Source organism: Ictidomys tridecemlineatus, chromosome 7, assembly GCF_052094955.1.
Source record: "Ictidomys tridecemlineatus isolate mIctTri1 chromosome 7, mIctTri1.hap1, whole genome shotgun sequence".
Lineage (NCBI taxonomy): Eukaryota > Metazoa > Chordata > Mammalia > Rodentia > Sciuridae > Ictidomys > Ictidomys tridecemlineatus.
In genome coordinates, this window is record NC_135483.1 from 66051966 (window position 1) to 66070331 (window position 18366).

At 37.9% G+C, this 18366-nt stretch overlaps 1 protein-coding gene across 1 annotated transcript in view; it reads right to left on the reverse strand.

Moving 5' to 3' along the window:
• Window positions 1-18366, reverse strand: part of Cyp7b1 (cytochrome P450 family 7 subfamily B member 1) — a 178535-nt gene that overhangs the window by 150341 nt on the left and 9828 nt on the right. The gene's annotated exons all lie outside the window — the stretch shown is intronic.

An 18366-nucleotide genomic window follows, 5' to 3' on the forward strand; every position in this document is an offset into this window, starting at 1 on the left:
GCCCAAAGGAACAGCAAAACAGGCACAGCTTGAGTCATCTGACATATCAAATCCCACGGAGCTTATTGTTCCTGTCACTCCGGGTAGCTCTGGATGGGGGTCATGGCAGCAAATTAAGGGGCATATGACCCCCAGCAGATTCTGATCACAGTTATGGGAGGGGATGGAAGAAGGTTACAGCTTTGGGGAAAAACAACTATGGGCCACTTATGCCTTCCTTCTGGCCACAGAGCCCATTACCAGAGAAGCACCCATCAAAGGGTGAAAATAAGATGGCTGGAGAAAGCCCCGGCAGAAGAAGTTGATATTTGGCTACAATGAAAATTAAAACATGCCAAAGACAATGCGGGTGGACGTGACCTACTGGGGGGGAACCCAGGAAGATGTCTGATGTTGTTGCTGCGTACCAGAACTGCCTACCTGTTCTTAGCATTACCCCAAACAACAGGATGCTTCAGAGAGGTATAGCAAACAAGGTGATACAGCTCTTCAGCAATGGCAAATGGACGGCATCGGCCCTCTCCCACTATTATAAGTGGCCCAAAGTGCTTTGACTTGTGTGGACACAATTTATGGCTTGAGGCAAGCCTTTCCCAACAAAAGAGCCAATCATAAGGCAACTATTAAATGGGACTGGTCTATCTGAGTGACACGTCTTGCACACCACAGTTGATCAAGGTGACCCAGGAACCCATTCCCTAAGCCACAACATACAACAGTGGGTTCAACACCAAGACATACTATGGATTTTCCACCTGCCACACGATCCAACAACAGCTGGATTTTAACAGTTGAAAAAATGAATGTCCTGCTGAAACAAGCCCTAAGGACTGAGAGTAACTTCAGGCAGGAGTGGGTTGCCCATGTGCCTAAGGCACTGAGGATACTAAAGGAGAAATCCAGTTATCAGCAGCCTGCAGTCATTTCTATGTCATCTCACCTAGGGCGGACAGTGGTAAGGTTATAGAGAAAGGACACATCCACTGAACTTATTCTTAGTCAGCTTGGAGCAAAGTAGCTACTAACCGTTGCTGGCTCCTCAAGACCACATCAGAGACAAAGAACATTAGTTGGCCACGGACTGTACAAGTAAATCCCAGAGAGAGGAATAATAGAAATTCACGGGGGTAGTCAAAAGGAAATGAAGGGAAAGGAATGGGGAGGGGAATAGGAAAGACAGTAGAATTAACTGAACGTGTCTTTCCTAGCCTTGTATCTGTGTACACGACCAAGGTAACACCACATGATGTACAACCAGAGTGGGATCCCAAACAGAAGAAGTTATACTGTATGTATGTATATTCTCCCAAAATACATTCTAATGTCATGTATAACTAACTAAAAATATAAAAATATTTAACAAAGAAAAAAAGAAAAACAAAGGACCAATTAAAAAAAATAAGAAAGAAAGAACATGATAATGAAGGAAATGGAGAGGGAAAAATGGCCACTTCCTTTGTCTTCCATCTTTAAGTATCAAAACAGAGTAACCTTGGTTGGGAAGTAAAAGCACTACTCATAAAAACATCTAGAGAAATCCACCTGAGCAGTGGCATGCAAGCTATCCTTGTGGCATGCAATACTCTCCCTGCTTGCAGGCTAGGTGTGGCTCTCCATTGTATCCAGGCCTGTCACTACCAAGGAGCACATCAGAAACAAAATGTCCAAACCTTCTTCATTGAGTCCTCCAAGTTCTTTCTTTGGAACTGGTAAAGAATATGCCTGGGGCATTTGTGGCCTTGGGGTTGAACACACATAAAAACTTACAGTATTTCCTGTAGAATATCGGTGAAGTACAGTTGAATCTGGGTACTTTGTCATCCTAACATGGTATAAGAGACTTCTATACACATTTTTCCCCTAATTTTGAATTTATCCTTTTTTTCTTTATAATCTCATATTTTCTTATGGTTATAGAGACTGTTAGGAGATATAAAGATATACTTGCAGGAAAAATATTAACATCATTGATGGGACCCCCCCCTTTAAGGTCACAATTAGATCTAAGTCTCAACATGCAAATTACACCTGAGGACAAGAACACACTAACAGGGTTCTCCACATTAAGGTGGAAGTAAACATCCAACCATGTTTTAGGCTCAGGGTTCATTTCGGAAGCTGACTTTATGGGTGCTGGGATAGGGTGAAGAACTAATATGGAGTAGAGAAAGGGAATACAGAGAGGGGAGCTGTTAGCTTTGCATTCTACTGCCAGTGGCAAACAGAGATTCTGCTAAATTCCGAGGAAACAGAAATGTTGAAACCAGGCCCCTCACAATGTGCTCCAGCGTGGCTTCTGTATCATGAAATTTAGCTTGGAAGGCACCTCAGAGACCATGAAATCCACATCCTTATTTCCTAAGTGTAAACGAGAACCCCAAGACCCAGAGACGTTGACAGTCATTTTCTCTGTAACTTTGAGCATGCCGTTTAATCTTTATGTTTCTGATGACTAGAGAAAGTGTGGCCTTTCAGCACTTGTGGGGGGGAAAAAAATTCAGTGCAGTTTCTAAGAATTTTCAACTTGAGTTTTTGCTTACGCAGACAGCTTAGATTCATAGACTCTGGAAGGCCACTCTGAGTCAGAAGTGCCCTGGGGATTTCCAGTACTTAATGTGGAGACCCGCCAGGTCTCCAGTTGACTCACTTGAGGGATGTTGACAAGTCTGAGTCCCAGAAGTGAGTTCATATCATAGAGTTCCCGGGTAAGAGCTCAAGCGCTGCCCAAACACGAGCCAAGCCATTCTGTCTTTGCCATCCAACAGCCTGCAGAATGAAAAGAATATGGGCTTCGGAATCAGCCAGAGGCATGTTTGGATTTCGGCTCATCTGCTCTGTGGGAGTGGCCTCTGGCAATCCAGACCGGCTTTCCGGGCTCGGTTCGTTCTTCATCACAGTGTGTTAAGATGGAGTGATATCATGGGCTTGGAGTCCAGCATGGAGCTGGCACATAATAGATATTCAATAAAACAGGATTGTTAATGTCCAATGTGCTTATGTGCTCTCATAGATTAAAAACAAGAGAGGGAAAGTGGAGGAAGAAGCTAAGACTAGATTCCATTAGTATTTCCCTAGCACGCACGTAGTCTTGTGTACGTGGCTTACTGAGTCCTTTCAGGCCTAGGGGCATTATGGAGGTCAACGGTGGTCAGGGCCCTATGGAATACTTCTTCAAGATCATCTTGTTCTCACTACTCACACCACCACACTGAGCTAACCCAGTTCAGTGCAGGCTTTTACCAGCTTCCCTCAGGTAAAACTTGACTATACCTCCTCCCTGATCTGGAGTGTTGGCTTCTGGCTTTCCACCCCTGGGCTTCTTCAATACTCCAACATAGGATATGCCCCCACATCCCTGAACACTCACATATGAACCACCCAGTAGTGGGGGGAGGGGGTGAGTTAACACCCACAGGACTGACTCCATATAAATACCTCTATATAAATGCTCCTTCCCCTACTACACCCCCATACGGACACAGTTCTTCATTTCATTAAGCTTCCCAGGTCATTCCAGACTTAGCACCAGTGCATACCACATCTGTAATGACTCTTGCATGGGTTGTCTCCCATCCTCATCCTTTGCTCCTGCTCCCTGGAGTCACATTCCCAATTAAACTACCTAGAGCATACAGGAGCCTCTGCCCCCCGACTCTTCCTTCAGGAGAATATAGACTAAGACACCACCTATTCTTATGGTTACCTAGAATGACAGCCTTGTGGAGCTGAAAGGGACATGAGTGAGCATCTATTTCAGGGATAAGAAATAAGAGGCAGAGGTGCTGCCTCCGCCCCTCACTTCTGTAACATAGGTCACAAAGTGAATGAGATGCTCTTTCCCATGATTCTAGGTACAGTCTCAGTGTCCTCTCTATGCAGCTATGAATAACCTTCCGCACCTGCAGCTGACGGTTGAGAGGAAATTCATTGGCCACCTGAAGTCCAACAGACTGGGTACAAGTTTCCAGTAGTTATCAGCTACGTGGCCTGCAAACATCTTTCCAAACTTCTAAACCTCGGTTTTCTCAGCTACAAAATGGGGATAATAATTTGTTTCATATTATTATTAAACACATTTAATATTCCTCATATTCATTTACTTATTTAACACTTCATAATAGAATATACTAGAGTTTCTAACAAGATATTTGGTTCATAGTAAATACACGGTACATGCAATTCTGTTCTCCTTTTCTTTTGTTTTAAAATAACAAAAAAACAGGCAAAGGAGAGACACAGCTAATCACTGTTTAAACTTGGTAAGTTCACTTCTTCAGATTTTACACCTGTAAAAAAGCATATAATAATGATATCTCATTACTCATGATAGCTAGGATCAAATGAAATGATGTATGGAACATAGTGCTGTTTTCAGTAGTAATACTAGGAATATTGTTCTATTTCAAATGAAAAATTCCAGGGCCAGCTGAGTTGAAAAGATCAGTGTCACCCAGCTGGTAAAGGCAGAGCCCTCAGGCCCTGCTCCTTCTATCAGACTGCCCCCACCTGGGACATGAGCCAATCTGACCATCATCAACAGAGGACAAGCCCAAGGCAGGGTCTGTGGGTGAGCAAATACTGACTCAGAAGCTCACCAAACACCCGGAGTCCTGTTGCACTTTGGGAAGAAAGGAAGAGGGAGGTAAATAACACTTAGGGTGACCTGCTCAGACTGGTCAGCCCTGGACCCAGTGATGGAAAAAGAACTGATCACAGAAATATGGATCTACTGCAGCTCACTGAAATGAAAGATGTATTCTTGAATGTCACAAACCAATGATCACATCAGAGTAGAAACATTAAGTCTAATGGTACAGCTACACGGGAGGTCTGCAGTCTGTTCATTCCTGAATTAATAGATCCTCCCTCTAAACCAAAATTGAGCTCCTACACATCTACTATCACTTTTCTCACTTCTAGTGGATGGACTTGATGCTGTTTATGATCACAAATATTTTTAAATATCTACACTTTTTACACGACTCTCAAAAATAAATTCCAGTGTGTTCTCTCTATAAGCTGCATCAAAATGTATCCGAAAACCACAACTGGCCAGAAAGAAAGAGCAATCATATTTCAAATCATAAGAACTAGCAAATACAAAACTTGATACATAAATTATTTATAGGAAAATATGTGGGAAATTATCAAGCTATGAGTGTGCGATGTTAGACTTTTGTGAAAATGGAAATTCTGACCTGGAATGGAATCTTAGAGATCCATGAAATACAAAATTCTTTATTTTATAAACAAGGAGATTGAAGCTCGGAGTCATCAAAACATTTGTGTTTTAAGATAAATAATTAATTAGCGAGAAAGCTATTGCTGCTTGAAAGTCCAAGGTCTTGAACCCATGTCACAAAATTTCTTAAATATTCTCTCCACTCTATCATAGCTGAGCATTATGGGCAACACTTATTATTTTTGAAAAAACAAAATTTCCAATAGGATTTCACAATTTTATTATCAGTATTTTATGCCCAGAAGAGAACCAATATTTCTAAGATATTTTAGATGATAATTTTTAAAGCTAAAATGTAAAAGTGACATTTCTGAAGTCAAAATTCATAATCACAATTACTGTCATATAAAAACAGAAGCACAGACCAATGGAACAGCATAAAGAATTCAGAAATAAACCCAATTAACCTTAAATAAGAGCCAATAATACACAATGGGAAAAGAATAAGCTCTTCAATAGGGTTGGTAAAACTGAATATCTATACACAAAATGACCACATTGGATTGTTATTTTACACTGTACATGCAAATCAGTGTAAACATAGAGCTAAAAAAAAAGTACAAATGCTTAGAATAAAATAGAGAAAAGGCTTCTTGACATTGGTCTTGGCAATGATGTTTCAGGTATAATATCAAATGCACAGTCAACAAAAACAAAATCGAAACAAGAAGAATTACAAAAAAACTGAAAAGCTTTTTAACAGCAAAAGAAATCATCCATGAAACAAAAAGGCAACCAATCTACGGAAAGGTAGATCGTATTTACAAAACACACATCCAATAAGGAGTTAATACCGAAAATAGACAAGGAACTCATCTGATTCAATAACAGCAGCAGCAACATCAAAAAACCCAAATAACTCAATTTTTAAAGTGGCAAAAGGACTTCAATTCATTTATATCAAAGACATAAAAATGGACAACATGAATATGAAAAGGTGCTTAAAATCACCAACCATCAGGGAAATATCAACCAAAACCACAATAAGCGATCCCCCCACACCTGTTAGAATGGCTATTATCAAAAGACAAAAGATAACAAGTGCTGGCAAGGGTATAGAGAAAAGGGAACGCTGGTACACAGTCGGTGGCAATGTAAATTGGTGCAGCTGCTGTGCAAAACACTATGGCGCTTCCTCGAAAAGTTAAAAACACAACTACCAAATGATCCAGCAACTCGGCTTCTGCATATATACCCAGATGAAATAAAATCAGTATCTCAAAGAGATGTCTGGATGCCAGTGTTCACCGAAGCACTGCTCATAATAAATAGACTATGGAAACAATAACATAGCATGCATCCTCTCAAAAGAAGGAAATCTTTCCATTTGTGACAACATGAATGAACTTGGAGGACATTATGCTAAGTGAAATAAGCCAGGTAGAGAAAGACAAATATTGCATAACATCAATTCTAGGTAGAATCTAAAAAGGTCAAACTTAAGAGAATATAGTAAAATGGTGGTTGATACAGGCTGGATGTCAGAGAATTGGGGAGATGCTAGTCAGAGGGTACAAAGTATAAGATGAGTAAATTCTGGAGATCTAATGTCAGGCTTATCAACTATAATTCATAATAATGGATTGCATACTTGAAATTTATTAAGGGTACATCTTAAATGACTTTATACAAAAAGAAAATGATTAACTTGTAAGGTGATGGGTATGTTAATAAACTTGGTTATAAGAAAGATTACCCTGACAGGCACAGTGGCACACGCCTGTAATCCCAGTGGCTCGGGAGGCTGAAACAGGAGGATTGCAAGTTCAAAGCCAGCCTCAGCAAAAAGCAAGATGCTAAGCAACTCAATGAGACCCTGTCTCTAAATTAAATACAAAATAGGGCTGGAGATGTGGCTCAGGGGTCAAGTGCTCCTGAATTCAATCCCTGGTACCAAAAAAAGGAGGGAAAAAAAAAAAAAGAAAAGAAAGAAAGATTACCCAGGTCCTCATAACATTATTTGGTATATCTTAAATATATACAGTTTTTTATTTGTGAGTCATTATCTCAGTAAAGTTGAGGGGAAATTATCTTAAAATGAACAATCATTTCCTGAAAAGGACTGAAAATATCAAAAACCATGTATAAGTAACTACAGATGTGTCAATCCGGAAAAAAAAAAAGACTTAAAATTATCAAACTAAAAGAGAGTCTAATCAGTTCCACAATGGTGGGAACATTCTTTGGGAAAATATGTCTGCTCTCTGCTGACCCCCAAAAGCCCTACTTAGTGGCATGTGTTTTATACCAGAATGCACATAAACTGGAATATATTTAGGAGTTGGTCTATTTCTAGTCACACAAGTTTTGTTTCCTAAATAAGACTTCAGATTACCATTTTGGTTTGTTCCCCAAAATTTCAGCACTCCATATGGTTGAAGATGTAGTCCCATCTTCTTAACAAGACCTTGTGTGAACTGTGTACAATACTGTCTTCAAACCGTTCGCTCCTATGCATATTCCATGGTGAGGAGAAATGTAGGGTTTATAAGGGAAGCAGGAAATGAGAAAGGCGGGCCTGTTCCAAAGTTGAGATTTCTGAACTGCTTTCCAAATTTTCAAATGTGAAAATTTCTTTAGTTTGCTAAAACTGTTATAAATGATAGCACAGAACATACACATTGAGCTTATGGAAAGTCACACAGTATGGTAGTTATCCTAATTAGGGCTCAAAAACATACCATAGTAGCTTTCCTAGTGCACTAATAACAATTTTATGGTTGTGATTTTATCTTATCTAAAACAAGTATAAAGTTTCTGCATCTGAAAAGGGAAATAATGGATTATTAAAATTATTTTTGATGTAACACAAGAATAAAACAGCCCATGTATGAGAGCTTCTTTAGATTTTTTTCTGACTTATCTCCAGTTGTAGGCTTAACGATTAACTTTACTTGTATTAGCCAAATAACCAACCCACCAAAATTCTAGAATTTCTACAACACTGACAATAATTTGCATGCAAGGAGATTAAAACCATGGATTATTAAAATATGAATGAAATTAGCTTGAGAAAATAAAATACATATATAAGTAATAATAACAGGTTACTTCACTAATTTTTCATGCATTTAAACATTGGTTAAATTATGAAATTATCCAGGTCTACCAACTATTTGCCAAAGCATAAATCTGCATAGATTAAGGCATATATTTTAATAGTTTGTATAGCTTTTGAGAGGAAACCATTTTTCATGGCCATTATTCATGAAAGTTCAAATCTTTCCAAAAACCTTTAAATAACTGCTTTATGCACTCATCTTATGAATAAGATTAACCTAAAGATCGTGTAGTATTTATCCTCCCAGAATAGCTCCTCTATCTATTTCATTATTCTTTGTCATAACAATTGATGAATAATTTCTTTTAGGTATTCTTTTCTTTATTGGTTCTTTTTTCATTAGGTATTTTTAATTAGTACAGAGGCATGCACACATAAATAAAGCACAAAAATTTAAACCAGAGGAGGTGAGTAAAGAGGTATTATTTGTATTGCAAGGAGCAAGTCTTTTATAATTAGCACTTGTGATACATTTCCAATATTTAAAATTGATTCTCACTTCTTTCTATAATAATTTTCCGAGAGGCTGCTTTTTTAAAGTCATGTTTAATTTAATGGTTATATACAATCAAGTTGAGGTATTCATATATAACGTGAGAAAGAAAAAGAGACCATTCACTGAAAGCTTTCTGTGTGCCTGAAACTATACTAAGCACTTAACATATGCTATTTAATTTACTTCTCAGAGCTGAACTATGAGATGGGTCTTATCATTCTCAATTTACTTATGAAAAAAACTAAGGTCCAGAGTAGCTAAGTAATTTCTCTGAGATTATATGTTGGGAGGTAACTAAGCTTGAATTCTAAGCTTCCTCTAATTGTAGGCATAATCAAATGCTTACCTTGATAATTAAGAAAACATACCTAGTAGGGTACAATAGCCTGAACTTATAGTCCTAGCTATTCAGAAAGCTGAGGCAGCAGGAGCACTTGAGCCCAGCCTGGGCCACTTAGGGACTTGAGACCCTATCTCAAAAACCAAACGAAACCACCTCCACCACCAAACCAAACCATACCAAAACAAAACAAAGCCCTCAATAAAAGATTCACCTACCTTAGACTGATTCTAATTCCTGGATTTTCCAATATAAACTGAAAGCTATACAAAATTAGTTGCATAGAATTATTATTTACAACCTGTTTTTTATAGATCAACTGATCATACATCTTGGCAACAAATATTATATATATTAAAATCTAAAATATTGTTTTGATGTTCATGATCATCACATTCTGTTAAAAATGCCCTTTTGGTGTAAATCATTATTAAATTATTACAATCATTAGTAGCACACAATTGACCTAGAAAAATGAATGCATTGCACATTTTTACCTAAAAAGCAAAATGTATTGCCAGAGGCTAGGAAAGCTGAGACAGGAGGACTACAAGTTCAAAGCCAGCCTCAGCAACTCAGCGAGGCCCTAAACAACTTAGCAAGAATCTGTCTCAAAATAAAAAGGACTGGGTGTGTGGATCACTGGTTAAGTGCCCTGATTCAATTCCCAGTACCAAAAAAAAAAAAAAAAGTAAAATGTATTGGAATATAATCCCTTGATGATATCTACAGGAGGAGATGGTGCTATGACATGACTAGAGTTGTGACCAACACAAATATTTGAATCTTCATTTTTTTCCCCTAGCCAAGAGATTTTTACACTTTGAGACAATGATGAGATTCAATGAGAGCTGGAAGACTACAAAAGAGGAAGGAGGAAAATTCCTTGGCACAAAAGCATGTTTTCAGGCTATCACTGTTAGAAAAAAATAAAGTCAGTGAAAGTTGAGAGATCTGAAACTAATGACCTCACACTGTCCTCTGCACATTCTCCTAGGGATGCACAAGCTCCAGTTTGTATTCCATGTTTCTAATGAATTTTTACTCCATCTTAAATCTCGATTCCCCATTAAGTTTTAATTGTTCAACCTTTCATAAAAAGAATTAAATATTAACACTTGAGTGTGCTCCATCCATTACATTTCATAGCAATGTCACCTGCTGGCCTGAGTTTTATCATCTTACTCTTCCTGTATTTGCAGCCTTTTCTTCTACTCTTCCAAGGAGAACTGATGTATTCTCCCCTCCCTCAATGTCATCCTCTCTTCATCATCTCCATGCCTTGGCCAAGGCCTCCACCTTCATTTCACACTCCAACTAAGCAAACATGGGAACCCCCTCTTGTCCCTGGAGACCAGGTTCATCCTCCAAACACTAGGTCATTTTCCTCCAGCCTTACCAGAAAATTCAGCCAAGAGTAACACCAGCAAGTCCCGATGTTCTTACCATTCCTTTTTATCTTTATTACTTACTACTCCTTTTTTTTTTTTTTTTTTTTTTTTTTTTGCTTTTGCTTTTTGGTAGTGCTGGGGATTGAACTGAGGGCCATGCCCATACTAGGTAAGCATTCTACCAACTGAGCTATATCCCCAGCCCTACTTACTACTCTTTTTTTTTTTTTAAAGAGAGAGTGAGAGAGGAGAGAGAGAGAGAGAGAGAGAGTGAGAGAGAGAGAGAGAGAGAGAATTTTTTTTTTATATTTATTTATTTTTTTTAGTTCTCGGCGGACACAACATCTTTGTTGGTATTGTGGTGCTGAGGATTGAACCCAGGCCAAACGCATGCCAGGCGAGCGCGCTACCTCGCGCATCCCCAGCCCCTACTCTTAATAGCATTTTATATGTGTGTAGATGTGAACAGAAATTTTCCCTTTTCACTACAACATACTGGGAAGCAAATTATTCATGTTTTCTCCCTGCCACCAGGCAATACTCCAATAACAAGGGGTGGGGGGAGCCACATAAATAATAGGTAAGAACAACAATGTGACTTAAAACCAAAATGATAGGGCTGGGGTTGTGGCTCAGTGGTAGAGCGCTCACCTAGCATGTGTGAGGCCCTGGGTTCGATCCTCAGCACCACATAAAAATAAATAAATAAAATAAAACTATTACGTCTGACTACAACTAAAACATAAATTTTTTTTTTTAAAAAAAAAGATAGAACACCCTAAGTCTCAAAAATACTTTTTGGAAAAAAATGAAACTGTGGTTTCAGTTATAGGGTATTAGAGTAGAAATGGATCTTCCAGTACCAGTACAACCCCTCATTTACGGATGGAAATTCTAAGGCACAAAGAGAAACTTCCTTTGAATTTCAGAGCCAGGAAGTAGAGGACACAACTGAGCAGGCTTTGCTGACACAAAGACGGAAGCTCTTTCCAGTATCTTCTATTGCCCTACACTGAGTGCTTATTAAAAGGGACACGCTTTACACATGGATTATTTAGGGAGCCTTAATTTGCAATAAAGTGTTCATCTACCATAAAGAATAAAACTATTAAGCCATAAATCTAAAACCAATATACTCACCATAATAAACATTAAATAAACAATAACACAAATAAAAATCCACAGTGAGTTCCCCAAGAGTGGCAGCCATGCCTCCTCACTGCTCAGATGGCGCCCTGCACACCACGGTCATAAAACCACGAGGGTAGGTGAATCCTCAGTGTCGAGCCATAACAGATTCCTCGGTCCTCACCAACTGTAATCAGAATCTTGAGATTGAGATATAGTTATCATTTTTTAAAAAAATCAATATGCTTAATAATAATTCTGATGCAGTATGAGAATTAAGAATCACTTGATTAAAGATTAAAGTTCTGTCAATTAGCTCCCCACCTCTTCTTTTCTTCATATTTTCTGCCCAAGTTGGCAGAATTCTTTCAGCCTCAAAACACAAGACACTAACTCAATGCAAAGGAGAATGTGCTCAGGTCAGGAGCGACACCAGCCTCGGGCATGAGCAGAGTTTGGTCTCAGCAACTTTTAAATTCCTTGACCTTTCCTAAGTTCCTGTCCTATTCAATGTCCTCTCCTGTCCATTTCCAAGTTTAAATTCCATGGTTGATTATCATAACCACTATGTGGTTCTCTCCGTCACTATCTTTTCCTCTTGCTCGCACACGGAGATCAAAGACAAAACCATAACTCCATTGGCATGAGGTTCTCCCTTCTCCTGCTTAGACTGAGCACCATAAATGGAGAAAAATATACAATCCTGCCGACAGGTCTCACTTTAACTTAACAACAATAAACCTTGGGTAAAGCTGTATTTTGTCCAGCAACCAGACAACTCCATTCACCTACCCCCATTCCTGGTTCCCTCAACATTGGGCAAAGGGTTATTCATTATTGCTAAGTCACATCTTTATAACTTCAAGACCTTAGATGAACAGGATCTATTCTAGCAATTGCAGCTTGAAAATTTCCAAAATAAAATGCTTTTAGGTCACATACTACCCTGCAGTCAATTACTTAAACCCAGAAGACATCATCTTGAGAAAGGACAGCAGAAAGCATTTCATGCATCATGGGGGAAATGTGACATCTGAGAGAATTACCTTGAGCTAGCAGCTAACCAATTTATTTCATTTAGCTACTCCAAAGTCATGAAGGTAGGACTGTCCGCACACTGAACTGCCAAAGAGATCGCTATGACGGGATATATCATAGACACTGAGTGTTCAACATATCCATCAAAGCTTAGGGACAAGGATAAAGAAAATATCACCTTTCTTCTCCTTTCCTCAGACATCCAATCCAATACCAAGTCCAACAGTTCCTACTCCTAAGATTTTCTCCAATCTGGCCCCACTATCAAAATTTGTTTTTCTGTGGTTTATCTCTGTGCTTATCACCCAGAACATTAAAGAATGGAATTGCTGGAAACAGCCTTGAATCACATCATTATTACAACTTTCTTCCACAGACCCAAGAAATCCAGTAGAATGTGATCTTCTAGGCCTTTCATTATTGGTGGAAACACCCCATCCATGGAACACATTGAAAAAAGTGTAGTGGCCATGGTCGGTACAACCCAAAGACTCCCTTCACCTGCAGTGGGGTCTCCAAGGCCCATGCTTTTGAAAACACAAAGAGTTCAAGTGCATGGTACCTCTAGAGATGAAAATAAGGGAGGCAAGTTTCATACATAGAAATGGAGAATTTTGCTAAAGAAAAACACTGATCTGAATTAATTTTAGTAGAAAAACAAAGTCTAAAGACTTTACATTTGAGTTATTTCTCTTAAGGAGTAATTACCATTTCAAGGTTAAAATATGTGCTCTTTTTTGGAACTGGATATTTAAGCCATGTATTATTACCTATGAATATATCAGAGTCACAAATGCTTTGGTCAGGTCTACCCTCCTTCAGTTGACTGATGATTTCATATGTTCTAGGAATATTTTTGTCTTTTGGCATGATGCTCTAGACCATATGGTACAACACACTGACAAGCAAAAAGGGTAGGACTAGTTTGAAACATATACACATATATATTTATATATATGAGTATACATGTATATGTATACATACATACACATACATATATACATGTACATACACACTGCATATAAGTAAAAGAAGTAGCATGTAAGGCTACAAAGAAACAGAAGGACAGAGTTACATATTCTGTGTACAATACAGTGCTGATATTCTTTGCCCATGTGAGAAACGTTATTCAAAATCCAAAACAAGACTAAAAGTTCATATTAGACATATACCGGTAACCACCATGCTTTGCCATAGCAAATATTTGAACTGTGTGTAATACTTTCTCATTCAATATTTAATGTTGCTTATCTAGGTAAAAGAAGTAGCACGTGAGACTGCTATTATCATAAGAGCAGCAATGACATGTGCAATAGTTTGCATGATCCATCTAGGAAGAATTGTTAAAACAGAAAACACACTAATCTCTCTTTAGCCAGGTACAGTGGTGTACACCTATAATCCCAGCAGCTCAAGAGGCTGAGGCAGGAGGACTGTCCCTTCAAAGACAGCCTAAGCAACTGAGAGAGGCCCTACTCAACTTAGTGAGCAACCTGTCTTAATTTTTTTTTTAAAGGGCTGTGGCTGTGGCTATGTGGTTAAGCCCCTCTGGGTTCAATTCTTGGTACCCAAATAAATATCTTTAATTAATTCCCAGAGGGTGAAAACATCCTTCCCCTTTGATTCTAGGTCCCTTCATGTGGTCTTCGTTTATAAAACGGTGGGTCTGAAACAAATTTTGCAAATTTTCAGGAAGATTAAGATGTGACTCTAAACCTGGCCACACTATCTTTGTGTCACGTGGCAGGTTCCTGCATCATCTGTCCTGCTCTCCACTGGATCTGAATGTAGAGCAGTCAGGACACTCTGCTGGGCCAGTAAGAATGGGTGTAAAAGCCAGTATGCAGGATAGGGAGAAAGAGATCCCTGTTTGTTCATGATCCATCAGCTGCAGCTGATATGCAGTCTAGTGGGAGAGAAAAGCAGCAGACTTTTTATTTTTCTGTCTTTATTCTTAGACTTATTATAGTCTTTGTTCAAAAAGGTCAAATGTATATATTCATATGTTAGTTAAGTTTCTACTAGAAATGCTTAAAAGTTGCATTGGACCTTAATATGTTCATTTTTACCAAAGGGGAAATGTATATGTCAGAACGTTGTTGTAAGAAGAGCTAAAAAAGAATAAGAAGAAGAAGAAAAAGAAAACTGCGTTAAGAAGTTGGACTTGAAGTCAAATACTATTAATTTGAACTGAAACTGTAGTAACAGCCTAGCTGTACGATGTTGGGAACATTATTTAAATGAGATTTACTTTCTACTTCTAATAAAATGAGGACTATTATTGTGACAGAAACATAAAGCACTTGCTTTATTTCTGGTACACATATATGAAATGCTCGAAAGGGTTAGTGGTCAATATTACAAGTCAAAACAAATCTATAGTACCATATACTCAAAATACAAAAATAGAAACTGGAGTCAACAATATTGGCATAGCTAACTTTACAGTGATATCTGTCATCCCAGGATGTCAATTACTTACATCCTACCCGCAAAGGAAAGTATTACCAAAATGCAACATCACAACACTAATTCCTCACTGGATGTGATCCAACAACAAGCCATTTGGCTTCCTGAGATAGATACAATGGGTTGTGTGTTCAGAATTCTGAGCCACAGTTAGTAAAAAACATTGCTTTCCACCAGAACAACTTTGCTTTTTTAAATTTTTTTTTCTGTTTGACAGAAAACTTGGTCTCTTTAAAAGTTCTGAGCTCTCCTCCTACCTGTTAAGTGTACTTAGGACCAAACATATATATGACTTGTATATGATTATCAAAAATGGTCTCAGCCCTTTCACAAATGCGTTCTGTTTTGTTAAATAAAGCACACTGTCCACCTATGCTGGGGAGTGGAACTTTATGGTTATACAAATCCAGTACCTAAATCTGAAAGTTAATAATATATATTTTTTAACTCTGAATTTTCAAAAACAGGAATTTTGTGGGTTAATTCCACTCCAAAGCTATTAATCTTTCCACTACTACATTCAATCAGGTTTATACCTCCAATTATAAATATTGGTATAAGCACTTGGTCAAGTAGTATTCACTTTTTAATTGAAGTAGCAGAAAATTTGATATGTATGATATTAGGTATCATTTTTTGTATGCATTTATATAATTTGATATCAATATTTACAACCCTAAAATACTCATATTGGAAAAAAGTTAACAATTACTGCATCAAAATGCCTGTTCATTCACTCATCCATCCTTCATTCTTTTTACAAATATTCACTGGGCACCTACTCAGTGCTAGATATTGTGCTAGGTGACAAATCAAATAAATCTTCTGAAGTTTCTTCTTCATTAATATTAACTATTTAGGATGAAGTTGTAAGGAGAAATGACAATGAATTTAAATCGTATTACTGTTACACTTTTGTTAAAAATTCTATTAATTTTTATATTCGGCAATTATAGAACTAATTAATCCTTTTCATTATTCTATAGACAAAAAATATCCCATCCCAAATACTTCTGTTAAAAAAAAAAAGCCAAAGCCATAAAAATGAGTACTTTAGCTATAAAAATGCATGATATAATTGATGCCATCTTCTCTTATTCAGCAAAGTAGCTTTCTAAATTTCTGTCTTTGCCTTTCACAGAACAGTAATCTGGAGTACTTTCAGTGGGACTTTGCCTTGATAAAGCACAAAAATATTCTCCTACAAGCAGCTATTAATCTTCCCTCTACAGCTTATGGCTTTGTCTGTTCCACCCTTTTTGGGGGACACCAGTGAAGCACAACTCCCTTTTCCCCAATTCCCTTAAATCCTCAAATTCATCAAAGTCTTCTCCTTCGGGCTGCAGTTGGTATAAGTAGTGTATGATAGAAGATAGTATAAGTGTATGATAGAAGCCATCTTCTTGAAAAAATCATGGGTCTCAAAGCCTATATCCTATGACCTATTTTCAAAACATTTTTAAGATTCATGGAGCTAGACACGTAACAATCCCTCCAAACTTAATTGTGAATTGATGGATTAAAAAAGAGACAAGGATGATGTCTCATAAGGAAGTCAAGTCTTCCTCTAGGGGTTTGGAAGTGAGGTATCTCCCAAAAGCTCACATTTGAGACAACTTAAGAAAGTTCAAAGAAGGAATGATTGGGTTGTGAGAGACTTCACCCAATCAGTGAATGAATCCGCAAATAGGGATTAACTGAGTGCTAACCCAAGTGGAAGGGTGTGGCTGCAGGAGGTGGGAATTGGAGGCTTGGCTTGGGAGTATATAATTTGTATCTGTAAAGAGGAGTCTTTCTCATTCTGCTTCCAGATCTTCATGTGAGCTGGTTACCTCTGCCACACTCTTCCACCATGATGTTCTGCCTCATCTCGAGCCATGAGGAATGGAGCAGGCCTTCTATGGACAAAGACTTCTGGAATTATGACCTCAAACTTTTCTTCCCCATACAATTATGCTGGTTGGGTCCTTTAGTCACAGCAGCAAAATAGCTGACTAAAACAGATAAAAAGTCCATGATAACTCATGAAATCCGTGAACAAAAATCCTCAAGTTATTATGTTAGCATAGTATTTAATGTGCAGAGTTTTAATAAATGTTTACCTTCTAACCTGCTCCTCATGGGCAACCAGCAGTTAGAAAAAAACTCAATTTTTCTCAATTTTTTTTTGAGTCTTCTTGTGAAAGTCAGTGTAGTATAATGCAAAAAAGTGCACAGGGGTGGGGGTATAGATATATCTATAATGTTAGTATCCATAAATGCTGTAGCAAATTACCATAAATTTAGTGATTTAACACAAATTTATTATCTGATATTCTATAGGCCAGAAAACTGACTTGGGTCTCTTTGGGCTAAATTCTTAGCATTAGTGTGGCTGTTACTTTCTGAAATCTCTAGAGGAAAATCAGTTCTTTGTCTTTTCTAGTTTCTAGAAGCTTCCCCTATTCTTTGGTCATAAACTTATTCATATTTTATTTAACTTCAAAACCAACAACATACTCAAGACCTTACATTCAATCCCCAGAACACCCCCCCCCAAAAAAAAACAAAGCCAGCAAAAGTCAAGTCTTCCTCAAGTCACACCACTCTGACTTCTCTTCCAGTTTTAATGACCCTTGTGATTACACTGGGCCCACCCAATAATCCAAGATAATCCCCATTTTAGGATTATCTGATTGGCAACTTTCAGTCCTTCTGCAACATTAATTCCCCTTTGCCATGTAACCTAACCTATCCACAGTTCTGAGGATTAAGATGTGAATATATCTGGGATTGAGGGGCTTTATTCTGTCTACCACAGCTCTAATGAACCTAGAACCAAAAACCCAGAATAGCACTATAGTTTAAACAAATTAATTAATCTCTTATGGTTTTAGTTTTTGTCTTTTGAAAATAACTTAATAAGAACTATTTCTTGAATGGGAGTGAAAATTACATGAGACAAAATAAGGAAAACATCTAGGTCCAGAGCCTTGAACACAGTTTAACAGGGGTTCACTTGATGCTCTGACTATATCCCTCGTGGCTTTGAGACTTAAGTGTTTTTGGTTTTTTTTTTTCCTTTTCCCCAATCTTCTTTTCCCTAAAATTATCCTCCCTGATCTTCTTTTCCATAAACAACTTCTCCCTGATCTTCTTTTCCTTAACCTTCTCCAGCCTAATCTCTCCTCCCTAATCTCATTTTTCTCTGAATCACCTCTA